Here is a 20,539-nt window from a genome sequence, read left to right on the forward strand (position 1 = left end):
AGGACAGAGATAGTCAACACAAAGCCGGCATTGCACACCCTCTGCCAGCCACACTCCCAGCATACTGTGCACAGCGCGAGAGAGGCGCTGCCAGTACCCATTCCATGCCCACTGCACCCCCTGAACCCTGTGCTTCTGACTGCAGTGCCCATTCCATGCCCACTGCACCCCGAACTCTGTGCCTTCTGACTGCACTGCCCATTCCATGCCCACTGCACCCCCTGAAGCCTGTGCCTTCTGACTGCAGTGCCCATTCCATGCCCACTGTACTCTCGCAACCCTGTGCATTCTGACTGCAGTGCCCATTCCATGCCCACTGCGCCCCAGAACCCTGTGCCTTCTGACTGCAGTGCCCATTCCATGCCCACTGCACCCCCTGAAGCCTGTGCCTTCTGACTGCAGTGCCCATTCCATGCCCACTGCACCCCCTGTAGCCTGTGCCTTCTGACTGCAGTGCCCATTCCATGCCCACTGTACTCTCGCAACCCTGTGCATTCTGACTGCAGTGCCCATTCCATGCCCACTGCGCCCCAGAACCCTGTGCCTTCTGACTGCAGTGCCCATTCCATGCCCACTGCCCTCTCGCAACCCTGTGCCTTCTGACTGCAGTGCCCATTCCATGCCCACTGCACCCTCTCAACCCTGTGCCTTCTGACTGCAGTGGCCAATCCATGCCCAGGTGCCTTCTGACTGCAGTGCCCATTCTATGCCCACTGCACCCCTGAACCCTGTGCCTTCTGACTGCAGTGCCCATTCCATGCCCAGGTGCCTTCTGACTGCAGTGCCCATTCTATGCCCACTGCGCCCCCTGAACCCTGTGCCTTCTGACTGCAGTGCCCATCCCATGCCCACTGCACCCCTTGAAGCCTGTGCCCTGTCCCCGGCAGCGCCCCAATCCTGACTGCAGTGCCCCGCCTTAGTGTGGTGGGTAAATCTGTGCTTAATTTAGTATTTGTTATGGTAATTTAATCGCGTGCATTTCGAAATCCTGGGCGCTGTCCCTCCTCAGAGCCGGGCTGGCTATCAGGTGCTAAAAGAATGAGGCTCTGCATGTGTCGTATTACGTTTAAAATGCCAATAAAGCCCCTTAAATCCAATACAAATCCTCTCTCAGCTCAGGCCGGATTTTGGTTTGTCTGCGGGATGCCAGCCCATGCTGAGTGTGGTTTCTGCCGCCAGAGAGACCGGGTATCTGTTCAGTGTGGGCTCTGGCTGTCTGTATTGTGCAGCCTGGCAGAGGCCTCCACCTCACCCCTGCCCCCTCTCGTGAGACCAGGCCTGGAGCTCTCGCGAGGCTTCCACCGTGATTGGAGGGGCTTAAATTCTAGGTTTGGCTGCTTCAGTTACCACGTGCTACAAACGGATCTCGTTGGAGATGATAGTGAGTTCTTTTTGCTAAATCTAGTGAACATCTTTTTACTTGCACTTTTGGGGATATCTCCTTGGAGTCCCGGTGGTCTCTGGACATAGAGGAGTCTGTCTTGTGCCCCCCTGGAGAACCTTTCTCAGCTCGGGAGCATCCAAGGGGGGCAGTGGGTTCCCTGTAATCTGATGTCCAGTGAAGGACCGTCGTTCTGCCAGCATCCCTCCATCCCCCCGCCCCCAAGTGGGAGGTGGCTATGCTGTAATCCAACATCCAGTGATGGACCGCCGTTCTGCCGACATCCTACCGCCGCCCCCAAGTGGGAGGTGGCTATGCTGTAATCTGATATCCAGTGATGGACCGTGGGTCTGCCGACATCCCACCGTTGCCACCAAGAGGGATGTGGCTACGTTGTAATCCAACATCCAGTGATGGACCGCCGTTCTGCCGGCATCCTACCGCCGCCCCCAAGTGGGAGGTGGCTATGCTGTAATCTGATATCCAGTGATGGACCGTGGGTCTGCCGGCATCCCACCGTTGCCACCAAGAGGGATGTGGCTACGCTGTAATCCAACATCCAGTGATGGACCGCCGTTCTGCCGGCATCCTACCGCTGCCCCCAAGTGGGAGGTGGCTACACTGTAATCTGATGTCCAGTGATGGACCGTGGGTCTGCCGGCATCCCACCGTTGCCACCAAGGAGGGCTGTAGCTACCCTGTAATCTGACGTCCAAAGATGGGCAGTGGGTTTGCCAGCATCCCACCGTCACCCCCCCCCCCCCCCTCCCCCCTCCACTGAGCATCTGTGGGTGTGCTAGGATCTGGGCTCTCTTGGGTCCAGTGAGAGAGGTGTGCCAGTACCACAGTCACCTCCACTATGGTCGGAAGTGTCCAGTGATGGGCCGTAGTTCTGCTGAGATCCTACCGCCGCCCCCAAATAGGATGTGGCTACGCTGTAATCTGACATCCAGTGATGGCCCGCAGGTCTGCCGACATCCCACCGTTGCCACCAAGGAAGGCTGAGGCTACCCTATAATCCAACGTCCAAAGATGGACTGTGGGTGTGCCGGCATCCCACCATCGCCACTGACCCTGCTCCCCCGCCACTGTGTTATGTCCACTGAGCATCAGTGGGTGCGCTAGGATCTGGGCTCTATAGGGTCCAGTGAGGGAGGTGTGCTGATGCAACAGTCCCCTCCCCTACTGGTCGTAAGCGTCCAGTGATGGACGAGGAGTTTGCTTGGATCTGGTTGTGACCACCTCTCCCCAGGGGGAATCCAAGGGTGGGCACGGGGTATGCTAGGTTCCCCTGTAGCATCCTCTCTGCTCGAAGATGTCCAAGGACAGATAGTGGGTGTGCTAGGGTCCCGTCATAACCTCCTCGCCACTGAGGTAGGCGTGCTGGTACCACAGTCGACTCCTCGCTACTTGAGAGCGTCGGGTGAGGGATCACGGTTGTGCTGGGATCTGGTTGTTGTCTCCTGTTTTCCGGGGGAGACCCATGGACGGACAGTGGCTATGCTCCGATTCCACCATGAACTCGTCTCCGCTCAAACTTGTCCAAGGATGGATCGTAGATAATCTGGGGTACTGCTATACCCTCCTATATGGTGTAGCATGCCCACTGTGTGACTATGGGTACACTAACATCCTGGTGTAACCTTCTGCTCGGAAGTGCCCACTGAGGGACCATGGGTGTTCTGGCATCTGTTAGTTACCTCTTGTCGTGTGAGGGGAGTCTAAGGTTGGATAGTGAGTATGCTGGGATACCACCTTTCCCTCCTCTCTACAGCGAAGTGTCCAGGGATGGACTATGGCTTCCCTGGGTTCCTGCCTTCCCCTCTCCACAGCAGTGTCCTAGGAGGGACCATCGCTTCGCAGGGATCCCGCCTTCCCTCCCCTCAGGGTTGGTTGGCATCAGATCCCTGGTTCTCAAGCGTGCCCATCTGAATGTTACAGCAGATGTTGGGCCTTTCTCATCCTCTGGTACCAGCCACTGACTGTGGAGATACAGTACTGTCAGTATGTGGCTTCCCAGTGAGATTGCTGCCCAGATGATTGGCTCATCAGAGAATTCAGTGGCCCGGCTGGCCTGCAGGGGGCACAGGACAGTTTAGGCGGGGTGCCTGCGGCTGGCAGCAGCTCGCCCCACTCCACCTGCTCTGTGGATAAACATCTCTCCATTGAGATATCCTGTTAATGCTTCACGTAGAGTCTTGCTGTGGCACTGGCGCTCCTTATAAAGTGCTTGTAAGAGAAGTGTTTACAGTCTGCGCTGCACTCTCAGGGGAGGCCTGCTGGGCCTGTGCTCAGCTCCACTCTGAACTGTACCCGGGGGAGGGGTGGGACTTCTTGTGGCCCCCCCATGGCTGCCTTCTGTCACAAGAACTCTTTAGAGGATGTAGGCAAGCTGAGCTTCCTTGATATGACTTGTATAGAGGAACGAGTTTCCTTAACTGGAGGGGTTTTATCTCTGATTTTGAGGCTTTTGCTGAAGTTTCCTTCCAGACTGAGAGTCTCTTGTGGACGTGTATACATCATCGCGTGTGCGCATCGTCCCCGGCGCGTGTGCACATCATCCCATGCTGTATCGACACTTCTAACACACTCTGCCTAGAATCCATCGCGTTAGTTCGGCTAGAACATTGGCCCAGATGTGAACTCTGTGCTAGCCCGGTCACCATATGACCAGAGAGCTTTCCCGCTTAGGATGAGGAGCGTGGCACATTTCAGCATTCGCTGTGGTTGCCATGTGGTCACTTTTAGGAGGCTTCTAGTGGAGGGGAAGGTGGTGCCTGGATGCATGGGTCTCACTTGGTGGTTTCTTGTAGGGGGGGTGTGGATCACCCATTGTCGCTCTCCTTCAAGGGTAAAGGACCGCAATCCTGCAATGATGGAGGCAGCCTTGGCTGAACTCGAGCCACATTTAATTCTCCCATCGCTTATCTCCAGCATGGGTACAAGATTTGGACAGTGACATTTTTACCAGCCCCTGTACCACTCACCATGATGGTGCCTACCGGCCAGGTTTGCCGCTTGCCAACCAACTGGACCGTAATCCCGAATGCCAATTCTGTGACTTCCCCAAGAAACTTGAAGTAAAAGGTGATCTTCGACATGGGGACAATAGATAGGCCTGCTTTATCGAACTGGCACCAACTTCTGTGACAGACTAGACCGAGTACAGCTGCACTCCTTTTGGTGTCATGTCCCTTCAATCTTTGTGTTCTGTGGCATTCGTTGAGCCCAGAGCCCAGCGGAGGTCCTGCACAGTCAGTGATCTGCTCTCCTCTTGGTTTCATGCTCCATCGATCCTGGTGTTCTGTGGCATTCGTTGAGCCCAGAGCCCGGCGGAGGTCCCGCACAGTCCGTGATCTGCTCTCCTTTTGGTCTCATGCCCCTTCGGTCCTGGGTTCTGTGGCATTCGTTGAGCCCAGAGCCCGGTGGAGGTCCTGCACAGTCAGTGATCTGCACTCCTTGTCGTCTCATGCTCCATCGATCCCGGTGTTCTGTGGCATTCGTTGAGCCCAGTGGCGGTCCTGCACAGTCAGTGATCTGCTCTCCTTTTGGTCCGATGCCCCTTCGGTCCTGGGTTCTGTGGCATTCGTTGAGCCCAGTGGAGGTCCTGCACAGTCAGTGATCTGCTCTCCTTTTGGTCCGATGCCCCTTCGGTCCTGGGTTCTGTGGCATTCGTTGAGCCCAGTGGAGGTCCTGCACAGTCAGTGATCTGCTCTCCTTTTGGTCCGATGCCCCTTCGGTCCTGGGTTCTGTGGCATTTGTTGATTCCAGAGCCCGGTGATAGTCCTGCACAGTCAGTGATCTGCTCTCCTTGTCGTCTCATGCTCCATCGATCCTGGTGTTCTGTGGCATTCGTTGAGCCCAGAGCCCGGCGGAGGTCCTGCACAGTCAGTGATCTGCTCTCCTCTGGTTTCATGCTCCATCGATCCTGGGTTTTGTGGCATTTGTTGAGCCCAGTGGAGGTCCTGCACAGTCAGTGATCTGCTCTCCTCTTGGTTTCATGTCCCTTCGGTCCTGGGTTCTGTGGCATTCGTGGAGCCCAGTGGAGGTCCTGCACAGTCAGTGATCTGCTCTCCTCTTGGTTTCATGTCCCTTCGGTCCTGGGTTCTGTGGCATTCGTTGAGCCCAGTGGAGGTCCTGCACAGTCAGGGATCTGCTCTCCTTTTGGTCCGATGCCCCTTCGGTCCTGGGTTCTGTGGCATTCGTTGAGCCCAGTGGAGGTCCTGCACAGTCAGTGATCTGCTCTCCTTTTGGTCCGATGCCCCTTCGGTCCTGGGTTCTGTGGCATTCGTTGAGCCCAGTGGAGGTCCTGCACAGTCAGTGATCTGCTCTCCTTTTGGTCCGATGCCCCTTCGGTCCTGGGTTCTGTGGCATTTGTTGATTCCAGAGCCCGGTGATAGTCCTGCACAGTCAGTGATCTGCTCTCCTTGTCGTCTCATGCTCCATCGATCCTGGTGTTCTGTGGCATTCGTTGAGCCCAGAGCCCGGCGGAGGTCCTGCACAGTCAGTGATCTGCTCTCCTCTGGTTTCATGCTCCATCGATCCTGGGTTTTGTGGCATTTGTTGAGCCCAGTGGAGGTCCTGCACAGTCAGTGATCTGCTCTCCTCTTGGTTTCATGTCCCTTCGGTCCTGGGTTCTGTGGCATTCGTGGAGCCCAGTGGAGGTCCTGCACAGTCAGTGATCTGCTCTCCTCTTGGTTTCATGTCCCTTCGGTCCTGGGTTCTGTGGCATTCGTTGAGCCCAGTGGAGGTCCTGCACAGTCAGGGATCTGCTCTCCTTTTGGTCCGATGCCCCTTCGGTCCTGGGTTCTGTGGCATTCGTTGAGCCCAGTGGAGGTCCTGCACAGTCAGTGATCTGCTCTCCTTTTGGTCCGATGCCCCTTCGGTCCTGGGTTCTGTGGCATTCGTTGAGCCCAGTGGAGGTCCTGCACAGTCAGTGATCTGCTCTCCTTTTGGTCCGATGCCCCTTCGGTCCTGGGTTCTGTGGCATTTGTTGATTCCAGAGCCCGGTGATAGTCCTGCACAGTCAGTGATCTGCTCTCCTTGTCGTCTCATGCTCCATCGATCCTGGTGTTCTGTGGCATTCGTTGAGCCCAGAGCCCGGCGGAGGTCCTGCACAGTCAGTGATCTGCTCTCCTCTGGTTTCATGCTCCATCGATCCTGGGTTTTGTGGCATTTGTTGAGCCCAGTGGAGGTCCTGCACAGTCAGTGATCTGCTCTCCTCTTGGTTTCATGTCCCTTCGGTCCTGGGTTCTGTGGCATTCGTTGAGCCCAGTGGAGGTCCTGCACAGTCAGTGATCTGCTCTCCTTTTGGTCCGATGCCCCTTCGGTCCTGGGTTTTGTGGCATTTGTTGAGCCCAGAGCCCGGTGGCGGTCCTGCACAGTCAGTGATGTGGCGAACCTAGGATAGTGCTCAATTTCCGCACCACTACTCCCTCCAGCATTTTTTAAAAATTAAAACAAATGTACGTGGATGCTTGTTCTCTAGCAGCCGTGTTAAGGATCCAGGGTGTTCCAGCCAAGTTCTGGTCTGCTTAAGTAAGCCTTGTTTGTATCATTGGGCAGCCCCAATCGTGACTCCATCGCAACAGCTGGTTTCAACGAGTGCGTGCAGCGATGGGTTCCTCTCACAGAATGTGCACTTCCAAAACCTGAGAACACCTCACTCCTGGAACCTTCTATATGTTTTTCCCAGAGGCCTATTGGCTTCCTCTGCCCAGGGGTCTCTCGTGCGTGCTATTCACCGGGTTGCACAACTTCAAGTGTGTGTGTGTGTGTGTTTCTTCTCTATTTTTAACTACCTGTGTCATTTCTCTTTCCCCTGGTGTATATCTTTTTTTATTATTTTTATTGAATCTGCTTTGCTGCACACATCCTTTCGTGCCTCCTCAGCCCATTTCTTAGGTCTATTTCCTAGGTCTGCTGGGCATGTATTTTTGGAAGTTTTGTGGCAATTTGCAAGGTTTTTGTTCATTTTAATCTTTACCTAGTAGGTTTTGAATCGAGGAGATTAAGATGTCCTTGAAACTTTCTGTCAGACCAGGGGAGCCCAGGGCTGTGTATTGGGTTATCTTGGCGATAATGTTGGGGACTTGTAGGCTTAGAGTCGACAGGTGGACCCCTGAGACTCGTGTTTCAGGGCGGGTAGTCCATATGTGTGAGACTTACCAAACAAGGCTATCTCTGATGCTGACCAAAGGCTCTCCATGACTGTTACAGAGAAGGTCAAGAACTCTCCTTGTCCTAGTCAGTTTGGGGGTCTGCGCGTCCTCATGGCTATTCCAGAAGCTTTCTCCTAACCCACAATTGGAGATGTTGTATTGCATTTTTTGTTTTTTTTGTAGTATTTAAAGATTCTCAGTTGTTCCGCACCTTCTAATGTCTGCATTTTTTAATCTGAAGTAAGGGGACCTCAGAAGTACCAGAAACACCAGGATTTTAAAGTCCTGATGGCTGCCTGGCAATATCTCCCCATCTAAATATCCTTTCAAGTTTTCGCTTTTTGTTTAGTCTTTCAAATCCTATTTTTCTTTCCTCTGTTTTTTTCCTGTTTGTGAATTGTAAGTTACACGCCCTGTGTGCAATACAAGTTTCTGCTGTCCAGTGCTTTCTCCTATAACTTTGTCCTTGGCGCTTATTGCCATTGAATACTCCGGGTTACTCAGGTCAATGTTTTATCCATTTTCTATGATTTTCGTCTACTGTGAGCACCATCTTACTTATTCACAAACGTTTGTCAGTGTTGTGGTTTCTCTGCTTCCATCTTAAACATTTTTAGTCATCTTAAACTTAGAAGTTATTGATGGTGATGAAGGCCCTGGAGTTGATTTACTACCTCCATGTGGTCCCCTATCCGTGTTTCCCTTCATAGATGACCACCTTCAAGCCTGGTCTAATTCGATATGCACTTGTGGAATACTTAACCAGAGGCTTTTAGAAGCACGCAACCCCCATTCTGACAATGTGAACCAAATATAATAAATCTACAGGCTGGTGTTACCACTGACCGTGTCTAGGACTTTTGCATGATACAATTTATTCAAGTCTTCTAAATTTGAGCTAGAAGATTCTACTCTGGCACCTGGGTCAATACTGAATATTAATCATTGTTTCCCAACTTGACCACGTTTTGTGATGCTGTATTTTTTAATTCTTGATGCCTCTGTTTGTTGTTCTTCCTTCACTAGAAAGCTTTGCGATGCACTGAAGACCACTACTAAGGGGTTCTATGAAAGTTACCATTTATGCAGCTAAACTCTTTGCGTGACAGGTCCTTGTTACTGACATAGCCTCCAGTAAGCCAAGCACCCTGTGTCTTCGAGAACACATATGTACCTTTGCTGAATAATACCCCCAACCCAAGTATGTGCGAATGCATGTTTGGATGGTATGATTTGTTGGTTATGGGTGTACCCTAGAGTGATGCCACCTTGGTGGGTTTGGCAGACCGAAATCTTACCAAGCCTGATCTCTTCTATTCTTTCCTGCGAGTATGACCTATGCAAGGTTATCCCTGCAGGGTGTTTATAATGTTTGTGGGTGGGTTTGGGGACTTATAGCCCTTTTACTTGATTGAGTGGCAACTTTGACAGTGTTGTCAAGTCTGCTGTTCAGTGTAATAAAGACTGTTACACACCCAGATAGATCTGTGAAAGGGCGTAAACTTAAACCGGAGGGTTTGTGAAACTGTCCTGTATTGTAGGATCTCGGTTGATTACTGTAAACATTAGAATCATCATACATGGGATGCTTTTTTCCATACATACAAAAACTAAAATGTATGGTTAAAAAAAATAAAGCCATGCATTTTACGTGTTCAATGAATCGCGACCTTTTCAACGCTAGATTTACCAAATGTTTACATTTTTTAAATGAAAAAATGAATATTCAAAAGTAGAAAATGCATAAAATGAATACTCAAAAGTAGAAAATGCATTAATAAAAACTTGCATCATAACCTTATGTTTACTGTCTTAAACATCCTTGAAAACATGTAAGACATTAAGGGGCAGATGGTCATTTAGGCAGAAGGCATATTGTACTGAATAGAAGATTGTTTCTTTAAGAAGCCAGTAGCTTTTCTATCCCGTCATGTATTGTTATTGTAGTTTCGTCCGTGCCTTGGCTTTTTACAGCACTATAAATTCGATTTTAAAAGGAATGTCCTGAAATGCTAGAGTTCCTGGCCCAGAATATTCAAGGGAGAGGGTTGTTGATGACTTCAATGAAGATTTCAACATTACAGAATTAGGATTCCAAGTAAATACCTTTCACTTATGCATCATTTGATCTTCATTGAGAGCCATAAACATTAGAATAGCACAACAGGCAAATCCCAGAATTAAATGGCTTGAGTCGGCCAGGAACGAATGGTCTAGCAGGGAACAGGATATTATATATGGTCTGTGATGTCTTTTAAAAGTTTCCTTAGGGCAGCGTAACCCAACTATTGCGTCTCTCCTTACATCTAAATCTGAGGAATAATGTCTAGTACAAATCTGAAGGCACTTTTATGTCGCTGCTTTACAAATGTTGGCTCTGGGACATTTCCTAACCTGGCAGCTTTAGCTGCCTTACCTCTCGTTGAGTGAATTCTTCGTTTTTCTAGTAAGGCCCAATTAGAAAATTGATAACACAGTACTGTGGCAGAAGTGATCAGTTGAGAAATAGACCACTTATTGTCCCATGTGTACAGCTTTACTAACATCTAACCAACTACTTAGATGTTTCCTTATGTCTTAAGTCTTGTCCAGGTAACATTTTAGAACCCTTGTGATTTCTAGACTGCGTAAAGACCTCTCCATCGGTGCTGATACATTAAAAAAAAAAACCCAGCAAATAGATTGTTTTTATTGAATGGCATTTCATTACTAGCTGAGCTAGAAAAGATCAATTTATTGTGATTTTTATATGTCTGGTAGAACGTGTTCCGGGTCCCTCGCGCAGTTGTGGCAATTTTAATGTTTGACATAGATTACGATTCGCAAGAAGTGGAACTATGATTTCACATAGGTATGGTTGCTTCCTAAACTAGGTTCTCATGGAGATGATGAAATCCTACTCCTAGTTTCTCTCTCTTTATATTTGGGTGTTTTTTCTCACCCCAAGTTTCATTTATTGCCACGACTCGCTGTTCGTGTCTTCCTGTTCTTGACTTCCTGTTCTTGAATCTCCCGGGAATCCCTCGACCCTCAATGGGATGATCTCTGGATCTTTCCATCCACTACGTCTCAGCCTCATAACTTTTTTTCATAGGGTTGTTTAGGATGATATCTGTTTTATCATTGATTTATTGCATGAAGGCGTGAAGTCTCCTCCCCTTTGTGTGATCCTCTGCGGGTATTTGATGTTTAAAAAAAAATAGTTGATTATGACTTCAGTTCTATTGGTAGAGAAAAGTAAATTGAACTGCCTTGCAAATGAAGCAAAATGTAATTTTTTAAATAACACTCCAAGCATGACTCAGTAGCTGGAGGGCTTGTTTGTTAAAGTGTTTGGAATACTATATCCTCTCCCCTTCACTCTTTTCCAACTTTTCTCTCCCTCTAACCACTAGAATTTCTTTTCTTCTCCATTAGGGTCTGCTGCCTCTTGGACATTTCTTTCCCCTAACTTGGTTTCATTCTTGGTTCCAGTATTAGACTATCTTGTTGTTGTTGCCACACCCAATATGTTTTTCATCCTGATGAAGACGCTGGCAGAATCTTATTTATATAGTTGAAACATGTAGAGAGATCCATATTTGGCACATTGAGGGGTTTGCATTAAAATGTCTCTCTACTTATTAACAATTATATGAAGTGTTTTCCTCTATACAGCTATATACCTTCAAGAAGACAGCCATTAAATACTAGTGTCACAGCTCATTGGCAAGTTGATGTACATATGATCATGCCAATGTTGGCAATGATATTATATTCATGTTTTGTTACTGTGAATAGTAGTAAAACAGTGAAATCTTGCTGCAGTAGTGCATTGAAAGATTTAAAAATACTATGCTCAGTGTGTTCTGCTGCCAGGTGAATATATGGCCATAATCTAATCCCTCGCTCCTTTGGAACACTTACTTTAAAATATTGAGTTCCTAGCCCCCTGCACTTAAGTGGGTGCCATGGACCTGTATAAGACCTTAGATCATTTCCTGACACTGGCATAGCTCTTGCGACCCCAGGTGAGCCCCTGAAAACCACAAGGTTGAGGCCAAGCAGAGGCTCTTAACCCTTTCACTCTACTGCAGCCTCTATATTGCAGGGAATCTTCACTTTTCCAGTGAATCAGTGGTTCATTTTATCAGAGAGAACATTGCGTAGATGTGGTAGGTTGATGTGAACATTCAACCAATGGAAAGATACTGAGGACTTTAGCAAAATTCCTCCAAAGAATACCGTGTCCCCCTCGAGTTTATTGAGGTCAGCACCCCTGTCCTCGTTCTTCATCTTTTACCGCGAGAGAACATCCCATCAGAGCAACTCATTTTCTAGATTAGGCAAAATGTTGGTTCTCTTCTTGAAACCGTGGTAATTAAAAACACTAGCTGGACTTTGTGTCTATTTTACTATTATCCAGTCTCTCAGATGCTCCCGTCTGTGTCCACATCTCTTGTGCCGGAGTGTAAGAAGTTTTTGCATAGGCGTCTATACTTGAAGTGCAATCGGCCCCTTCAGTGTTGTTGCCTCCTTACACTAGGAATGTTGGAGCACTTTCTGGCGGTGTGAAACCGAGTCATTCTCAGCTTCATTCACTCAGACATCCTCAACTGCAGCTTAAATAGTTTGATGGACCAGAAATTAAGTATCCCTTCTTATGTGCCTGGTGTTCCCTGCCTCTGCTTGACACCTCTTGCAGGACACCACTCGATCATAGGAGCTGGTAGTTACCCGTGACGTTTGAAAAATGATGCAGTACTTTCCCAGACCTCTTCAGCCACTATACTGAGGATAGACTACTAAAGAGTCCAGATCCACCAACAGGCATATGTCACAGACCTCTGAAAATCCCCTCCATTTTAGGCATCCATTGACTTGGATATGTCAACAACGGATGTCAAGCTCATACCTGCGCGTGATCTTGCTTATAGTAGATCCCTTCTTATTGCCATCCACGCCACAGAAACTCAGATTCAGGAACACCGATGCGACATGTGGGTGACTTCTTCACACCCCGTTACAACAACCAGCAATAAGCACTGTCCAAATGTATTCAGTCTTTGAGTTCAGCAGAATAGAACATATCCCTCCTTTGTTTTCGGTGTGCACATTCGTTGAATAGGTCCATGCCCTTCGTGACCCCACCCCCATCATGAAATGCACTCTCCTTCTCCCCCAGCTAGGTTTACTCCCTAGATATGTTCCAGAATGTGCAGTAGTAGTTCTTTTGCACTCAGGCAAAAGCTTCTCTTCGAAGCCTGTGCTGTGGCTTTTCATAGCGACCGCCTCTTCTGCCTAGGTTCCTCAGTCCAGATCTCTACAACTGAATGCGGTTTCATTGTGGTGGGGCAGTAATGCTGCCATTGAAACTCTGCCCCGGTGCTAATTGCCCCGTGCTATTCCTGTCCGCGTTCTTAACACCCCGGACCGCCTCCCCTCTATCTGCGTGCACCACTGCTGGTGCATGGTTTACGTATTGTCTATGGGGCTGGAGGTCTCGACTGTGCCCCTGGAAAGCTCTGTTTGGATTGTTCTCCGAGTTTAGAGCAGTAATCCAGGGTAGGCCTTGCCGGTGGAAAGTGATACAGAAGCTGGGTATTTCTGTCCGCACCTGTCCTGCATAGACATCCGTTGGGGTATTTTTCATTTGCCCGATGACATTGAATAGTTAATCCCCCATAAGCAGCAATTATTTCACTTCAAATATCTTTCCACTATGCAGATTGTTTTCCTAAGGTAGCTTTTCACATACTAGACGGTGACTGAATACAAAACAAAATGTTATAGGTTGTACTGAATCATTGTCCAACTTTTCCTCTGCTGCTGAGTGGGGCAAGTGAGGCTGGTGGTATTTTGGTGCACGCTGAGCCTTAGGCAGTCTATGGTGGTGGTTGTGGCTAGGTGTCCGTCAGGGTGGTGTGACTGAGGGAGCCCTTGAGAGCCAGTGTGAGGTGGTTCCTTGGGGCACTGCACCACTGCCCAGTAGAGAAGTTTGAGAGTTCCTGTGGATTCATGTGACCTTGCTGAATTTTTCTGCTTCCAGCCAACTTTACCTTCACTTGCCCCAGGTCATAGACACACCAACCACAAATTAAGCACATCAGATGATTGTGTGGTTATTTCTGTGCACAACCTCAGGTGTGTCTTCCCTTAGTGGTATGCACCGCCGATACCGGCTTCTAAAGGAACCGCTCACTGCAGTTCTTCGTCTTTTCTCAACAATCGACTTTAGCTTTTCGGAATCCATAGATCCTATGAATGAACTCCTGTTTCAAACTCTACCCTGAGAAACTTATCCCTTCCACTTCCCACCTCCAAACATGCTTGCGATGGTTATCCTCCTCGGCCTTTGTGGGAGTTACGTGACCATTGCCTTGAATATTGGTTTCAAAACCTTGTTGTGCTCAACTCGGTTGGGAGATAAGTGAATGGACAACCTGTAGTGGACGTGGATCCTCCTAACTAGAGGCCTGCGGGAGGGATGGTGTGGCAGAGGGCTTTGCTATCTCCCTTGCACTGACCGTCTTCCCTCTAGTCCGCTAGACTCAAGACAGCGGGGTAAAATGGGTGGTCCATTGACGCTGCCAGACCCCTGCCAACCGTCGGTCTGTGCAACCACTTGCAACCCCTTTAGGTCAGGAGTAGCTGAGTGGTTAAGAGCAGTGGGGCGGACGGTGGCTGGACACGAGGGATTATTGTTTATAGTGTTAACTGAGGGCTGTATGAGATGGTAGTGGAATGCCGACTTATTATATATTTTTGAAAAACAGCCACGGATAGCCAGAGGATGTTGTGGTGAGATGGCAGGACACTAGGTCTGTTTTTTAATGGTTAGGACAGCATGGGTGTGCAGGGAGGTGGGTGAGGGTAGGGACAGGATTAGCTAAGAGGGGATGAATTGGGCAGCATGCACAACTTGGCTATCGATGTATAATTCTCTATCGAAGGGGTTTCAAAGGACATCATAGGCAACTCAAACGTTATCACCTCCCCCTCATTGATAGCCCCCCCCAACTGCAATTCTGTATATTCTGGCTAGATTGTAACCCCTCTAAAAAGACAGGATAGTTGATCAGGCTGTACGGTCTGAGTTGTGTGGGCTGGTGATGTGCAGTAGATTTTTATACCTCGATTCAATATTCCACATCGGGCTGTTGAAGCGCCTTTGTAGAATCTCTGCTTTAGCGTTGGTCGGTGACACCCCATTCTTAATGTTCTCTCCAGGGAGAGGGTTAAGAACCGATTCTGAAGTGCTAATGCAAGTTGCCAAGCACCCGAGCCCCTCTGCTTGTTCCAAGCCCCTCCGAGGGTATTCACCACCTCCTCTCCAGTTTCTTCCCACTTTAGAAAAGGTTAGAAATGTACTTCTGACAAAGGCAGGAGTCATTTTTTTTCATGGTAGAGGAGCAAACAAACATGCCTCTGTATATTTGCTCATCCAAAAATGGGAATCTCCAAAGTTAGCCAGGAGTACAGTTTCCAGGCCTTCTTCTGTAAACTCTTGGGAATTAGTCAGTTGTGAATCTGCACTAATGCAGGCACATACACCTGGGGGTCACTTACATGACCTTTATATATTTCAAATACTGCATCACAAGCTTTTTACAAAATGAGGCCACGCAGAATTGTTTTTAAAGTTGCGCAATAGTGTAGCAAAACTTTTTTCAAGTTGAATTTTTTAATACATTTTAATTTGAAAGCAAGGACTCCCCTTAAAGCTAAAGACAATTGGAATAATGAATCGAATATACAAGTATGAACAGCTTGTACAAATGGATACACATCTAGTCTCACTGGCATACAATCCTCTTTCACATATCCAAAATGCGGTACTGAAACTGTCAGCCAAAGGGTTTGAGCCCAGGATTGGTAGTTTCTGCTTGGACACCCAGGGCGCCTTCTAAGTCGTGCACTCTATGTGCACATGTACTCTGAGCACCTTCTACCTTGTGCTGCCCTTGTGGTTAGATGCTTGGTCCAATGGCTGCCTGCACACGCTGGGCATCTTTTCCCAGAAGGCATTCTGTACATTTTAATCGCTGGGCACAGCAGCTGAAAGTGATGGCAGCTCATTAGGGACAGCCCTCTAAGCTGCTGCTCTAATCCAGACAATGTGAGGTCGCATCCTTCCAGACAGCATGTGCCTGTGTGATCTCTTGAGATCCCAGGGGATTCCTAGCTCGCTCGGTAATCTTCCAGTTGATGACTTTGAGGCTCCTGCCCTCTTTAGAATGGAGCCTTGCTCCTGTGTGTCATCTGGGGTGTATCCCAGGTGCAGTGTATGCTTTGTAGCTGCTGGTGAAGCGCTGTTTGTGCTGTAACCGCACAATTTTGAGGTCAATGAAAATTTATTTGTTTCTCGCTGCAAATGTTTAGTCTACTTAACTGAAATAGTCTCCCAGCCAGAGAGAAAGAGAGAGGCTCAGGGAAATTAGGAGATGTTGTAAAATTCTGGGGCTTGTGGAAGAGCAGTGAGTTTAGGGGAGAGTCCGCAACATGTGGTACTAACTCGCCCACCTGAGTGGTCCTGGTGAGAAACCTGCATCCGACTCCTTGGACAATGCATTTGTAAGGCAATGTCCTGTGTTTACGTGGGAGGGTTTGATGGTCACATTTGGCTCAGGGTCCCACGCAGTCGTGTTTTGTTCTAGGGTCTTGCCTCCTAGAACCTGTGGAACCGACCCTGTAGGATTGGCACTCACTCTTGGCTAAGAGTAGAACTGTACACCTCTGACGCCTGCAGCCTGCCACACTATTTCTTTTACGGGCAACCCTTTCATTGAGCAGCCTCCTCAAATATGACCATCACTGTACCTGGTACCCACTCTTCCGCCTCAAGCCTTGGGAGGGAAGCCTCAAAGCTTTCCTCACATGCCGCTTGGGACCTACTTGGCCAGACTTATGCTAGAGTTCATGGTGCTGTCGAAGTGTCACTGGAACCATGGCTGGGCCGGCACTTGCCTTCCACTTGTGATACAAACTGATGCTCGCGTCCACTAATTATAGCCTAAAACCCAACCAGTAGCTGCTTTTCGCCCTTGGCCAAGCAGGTGTGGTCCTGCTGTGCCAGCCCAGCGGCCACCCCTGTCCCAGGGCATCTGTCAGATGATGCAGTATATCCTCATCATGCCTGGGCTCTGCCCTGATATCTTAAAGTTTCAGAAATATCATCTGAATCCTTTTGTTGTATTGAATGGGTCTGAGATGCCGCTCGGATACAAGGCCTCAGAAGGAGGCAGGCACAAACATCCAGTTGAATGATGAGGAAATAAAGGAGGCAAAGGAGAAAAGAAAATGTCCAGCTTACTATTTTCCAGTCTGGGTTATTCTTGGGCATATTTCTTCCTATAGCGGAGAGGACGCAGCCACTTTCCGGCTGTCGTCATTGCTTGAGTCCTGCTCTTATCACAGCTGTCGCAGAAGGACTAATAGAGACGCAAAGATGCAGAAGTAATCTTATCAGAGATTCTGAACAGAACCAACATTAGATTAGTGACCCACGCGAAGATCTCTGGGAGGAAGTAAGACGCGACATTGGATTAGTGACCCACGCGCAGATCCGTAGAATTATGTTGTATGCTTTAGTCTCTGTTGGTGATCGAGGAACACACACTGCATGTGTGGTAACCAAAAAGGTTCCTACTAGACACCAAGATGGAAAATTGTGTTCCAAGCACCAGCTAAAGTGATTATCAGAAATCGTGCAGCCTTTTGTCCACTAGAAGACCTGTGGGACTCCTACAACCCCTTTGTCTTTCCTCAATGGCAGGTTAGACCCTCCGTGCTTAGATAATGTGTGTTAGATTTTGTTTTCAATTGGAAACGATTTCCGCAGGCTTAACCAACATAATAAAATCACCAGAGAATGGGTCACCAGCCTCTCTGTAGATTACTCACTAGGTGGGGTTGGGTATTATTTTTAACCTTTGTTTGTCCCCAAAGGCCTGTCTCCTTGTCCCTTCAGAGCCTCCAATATCATTGGTCAGCTTAGTGCATCCCAACTCCTGTCGCTAGAGAGATATATATATATATATATATATATATATATATACACACACACACACACACCTCTCTTCTCTCTCTCTCTCTTCTCTCTCTCTCTCTTCTCTCTCTCTCTCTTCTCTCTCTCTCTCTTCTCTCTCTCTCTCTTCTCTCTCTCTCTTCTCTCTCTCTCTTCTTCTCTCTCCCTCTCTTCTCCCTCTCTTCTCCCTCTCTTCTCCCTCTCTTCTCCCTCTCTTCTCCCTCTCTTCTCCCTCTCTTCTCCCTCTCTTCTCCCTCTCTTCTCCCTCTCTTCTCCCTCTCTTCTCCCTCTCTTCTCCCTCTCTTCTCCCTCTCTCTTCTCTTCTCTCTCTCTCCCCCCCCCACCCACCGGGGGGGGGGGGTACATGTCCAAAGGAGACCGAGGGGAGAGATATATCTATATCCCCCTTCGGTCTCCTTTGACACCCACACTTCTGCCCCATTAAGTTCGACTCAGTCCTTTCGGCATGTGACTGCACCATCTCTACCATTCACCATGCTCCCACTCATCAGTCCTCTTGAATGCCCTCTGTCCCCTCTTCCTCTTAGGTGTGCCCTCCCTCCCCTATATGTTTTGTACCCTCCTGTAGTCTGCTTCTTGCAGGATATATCATCTGAAGAGAACTCGCGGTCTCCGCCATCGTACTCGTAGCCCAAACTGAGTGGGGAAAATCAGGCAGGGTGTGTAAGTCTGGAGGAGTGCTCGAAGAGGCATGTTGCTTGCACTGGACGCAGTCCAATTGGAAGAGAGGGATACTCCCTTGTCGCTCAAATTATTCTTGGTAGTATTGCAGTCTCTTCCAGCGGTACATGGCGGCAGTCACTGTAACATTGGTCGTTGCAAGCTGTGCCGCTGTGCCTGCTTTCCCCCGTGTGGTCTGTAAACGTGTGTGCCTCTCTCACAGTTCTTCATCCATCACACTATTCAGTAATGCATCCAGTAACACCATACCCACATACAGCTAGGTGGTCGTCACACATGACATAAAAGCTCTTCCCACATAGGATCAGAACAAGGACAACATGCTTACTACCACACACATTACACGCTGTGCTGTGCTAGGCATGTAGGCAAGTGCTTGGGCGCCCACATAGGGGTAGTAAGCACTGAATAAATGTTGCAACATAGTGCAGAACATCATTCCTCCCGTTAAGCATCAATTGTGAAGAGAGGAATCCATGGGTTTGTACAGCATGTGGAGTAAGCGTAAGCTCTGCTGGAGGACATTTGTGCCACCTGAGCTTGGAGTGGAGAATGAGAGCCTTAGGTACGACAACGCGTTCTTTTAAGATGTTTCTCATGGTTTGTGGGATCATCTCAAAGCCCTGGTTGCTTAGTAATCTTGAATGTGCCACACATGCTGGTCACCACCTTCCCTGCCAGAGCCAGCATTTGTGGGAGGACAGATTGTGCTGTGCATTGTGGCCCTTTCTCAGATGATGGGTGGATGTGATGTTCAAGCTGTGAGATCTTTAGTAGGGATATGTACAGTGGACAGCCACTACGCCGCTGTTCTTCTTAATCAATATATTAACTTGGACTCCATCGATTTAGAAGTTATCTTCAAGTTCTACAAATTTTCTTCAAATGGAAGGTGACCCAGAAAATAAATTCAATGTAACAAATTTCAGTCCATCATCTTCTTTTATTTTTCAAAATGATTGCACATGAATTAAAATGAGCCAACGCGTTTCGTTCCTTTCATACTAGGGACTTCATCAGGGCTTAATGTATATATAGTGTGTTCACAACGTTTTGCAGTGTTAATCACTGTATCATCATGAGGCAATCACCAGATAAACTGGGTTAAATTCATCCCGTCCATGGAGGGTACATGGGGACAATATGAAGCCCCAGCTCGAGATCTGGAGTGGCGGGCGGCAGAGCTCCGTCTCAACATAGGATACAGCATCAAGTTCTACAAATATGCTGACCTGTTGGAGTTCTCCGTGTTTTAAACTGTTAGCTCTATGAATGCCACGGGGGATGCCGCAGACAGTGGGTTATGGGAGGTGGTGACAGAAGTGTTAGTAGTGAGGACTTGGAGAGCCTGGGGTAGTCGGGTCTCTGACCCTCCCTTGTTGTCTCCTGCCTGGTGTTTGGCTGCTGTGCAATGCTCCGTGCCCTGATGGTCTGAAACATACAAAAATGGCTTTTTATACTTTCCATCGGCTAGGCTCTTCTTGGAGAATGTTTACTTTGTGTCTCTGTATAAAAACTGTTCCTGGCTCGACCGCCTTACCTGGCAGAATGTGTGCACTCTTTATCTTGGCAAATGCCAGATCAAATCAAATTGGACGCACGCACCTTTGGTATTTTTAGAAAACTACACCTTTTGCTTGTTAATTTTCAGAAAAGCTCTGCAAATATGGGTTTTAGGGGCTGCCTACAGAATACTTGTCCTACTGACAGCTGAAGTTGATTGCGCATCGATGCACGGGCACTTCTCCACCTTAAGGCATCCCATCCTTATAGAGCAGTTTCTGTAGCCTGCACTCTTGATGAAGGTGGCTTCTGTTGACATTGTGGCTATGTCTTCTTGCTTTAGGCTTGTTTCACAAGTCGCCACTTGCAATAGTCCATTTCTTTATTACCCGGTTGCCTGTTACCCATGTTTCCAAGCATATCAGTGGAGTAAGCTAGTAGTTTACAGTGGTAAAACCATGCTCAACAAAGTCTTGCAGTCTATCATAGACCCCCCAGCCCCCTTCATCAAAACCACCCCCCTGTCCAAGCCTCCCCTAGGTAGGAGTTTCTACTCTGGCATGGACGTCTGGTGGGAAGCTGCAACTCCTATCAAGTGGGTCTGGATGGTTGTGCTTGTCACATTCTGGCTTATGGGGTTCGGTGTAGGCGATGGGGTAGTCTGTGTTACTCTTGTCTGCTTTTGGGAACCTTAAATGGTTGCTCAGTATGTCAGTGTCTTCCCTTTCTCCATGTGGGCTATTTGAGTGTTTTTTGCTTCTTTCGGGTGTCGGTGTCTGACCATTT

At 48.6% G+C, this 20,539-nt stretch overlaps 2 protein-coding genes across 2 annotated transcripts in view; one reads left to right on the forward strand and one right to left on the reverse strand.

The window, feature by feature from the left end:
- Positions 1–20,539, forward strand: part of PSMD1 (proteasome 26S subunit, non-ATPase 1) — a 279,570-nt gene that overhangs the window by 121,050 nt on the left and 137,981 nt on the right. The gene's annotated exons all lie outside the window — the stretch shown is intronic.
- HTR2B (5-hydroxytryptamine receptor 2B) overlaps positions 1–20,539 on the reverse strand; it is a 32,422-nt gene that overhangs the window by 4,573 nt on the left and 7,310 nt on the right. The gene's annotated exons all lie outside the window — the stretch shown is intronic.

This window comes from Lissotriton helveticus, chromosome 11 (genome assembly GCF_964261635.1).
Source record: "Lissotriton helveticus chromosome 11, aLisHel1.1, whole genome shotgun sequence".
In the NCBI taxonomy this organism is placed as follows: domain Eukaryota; kingdom Metazoa; phylum Chordata; class Amphibia; order Caudata; family Salamandridae; genus Lissotriton; species Lissotriton helveticus.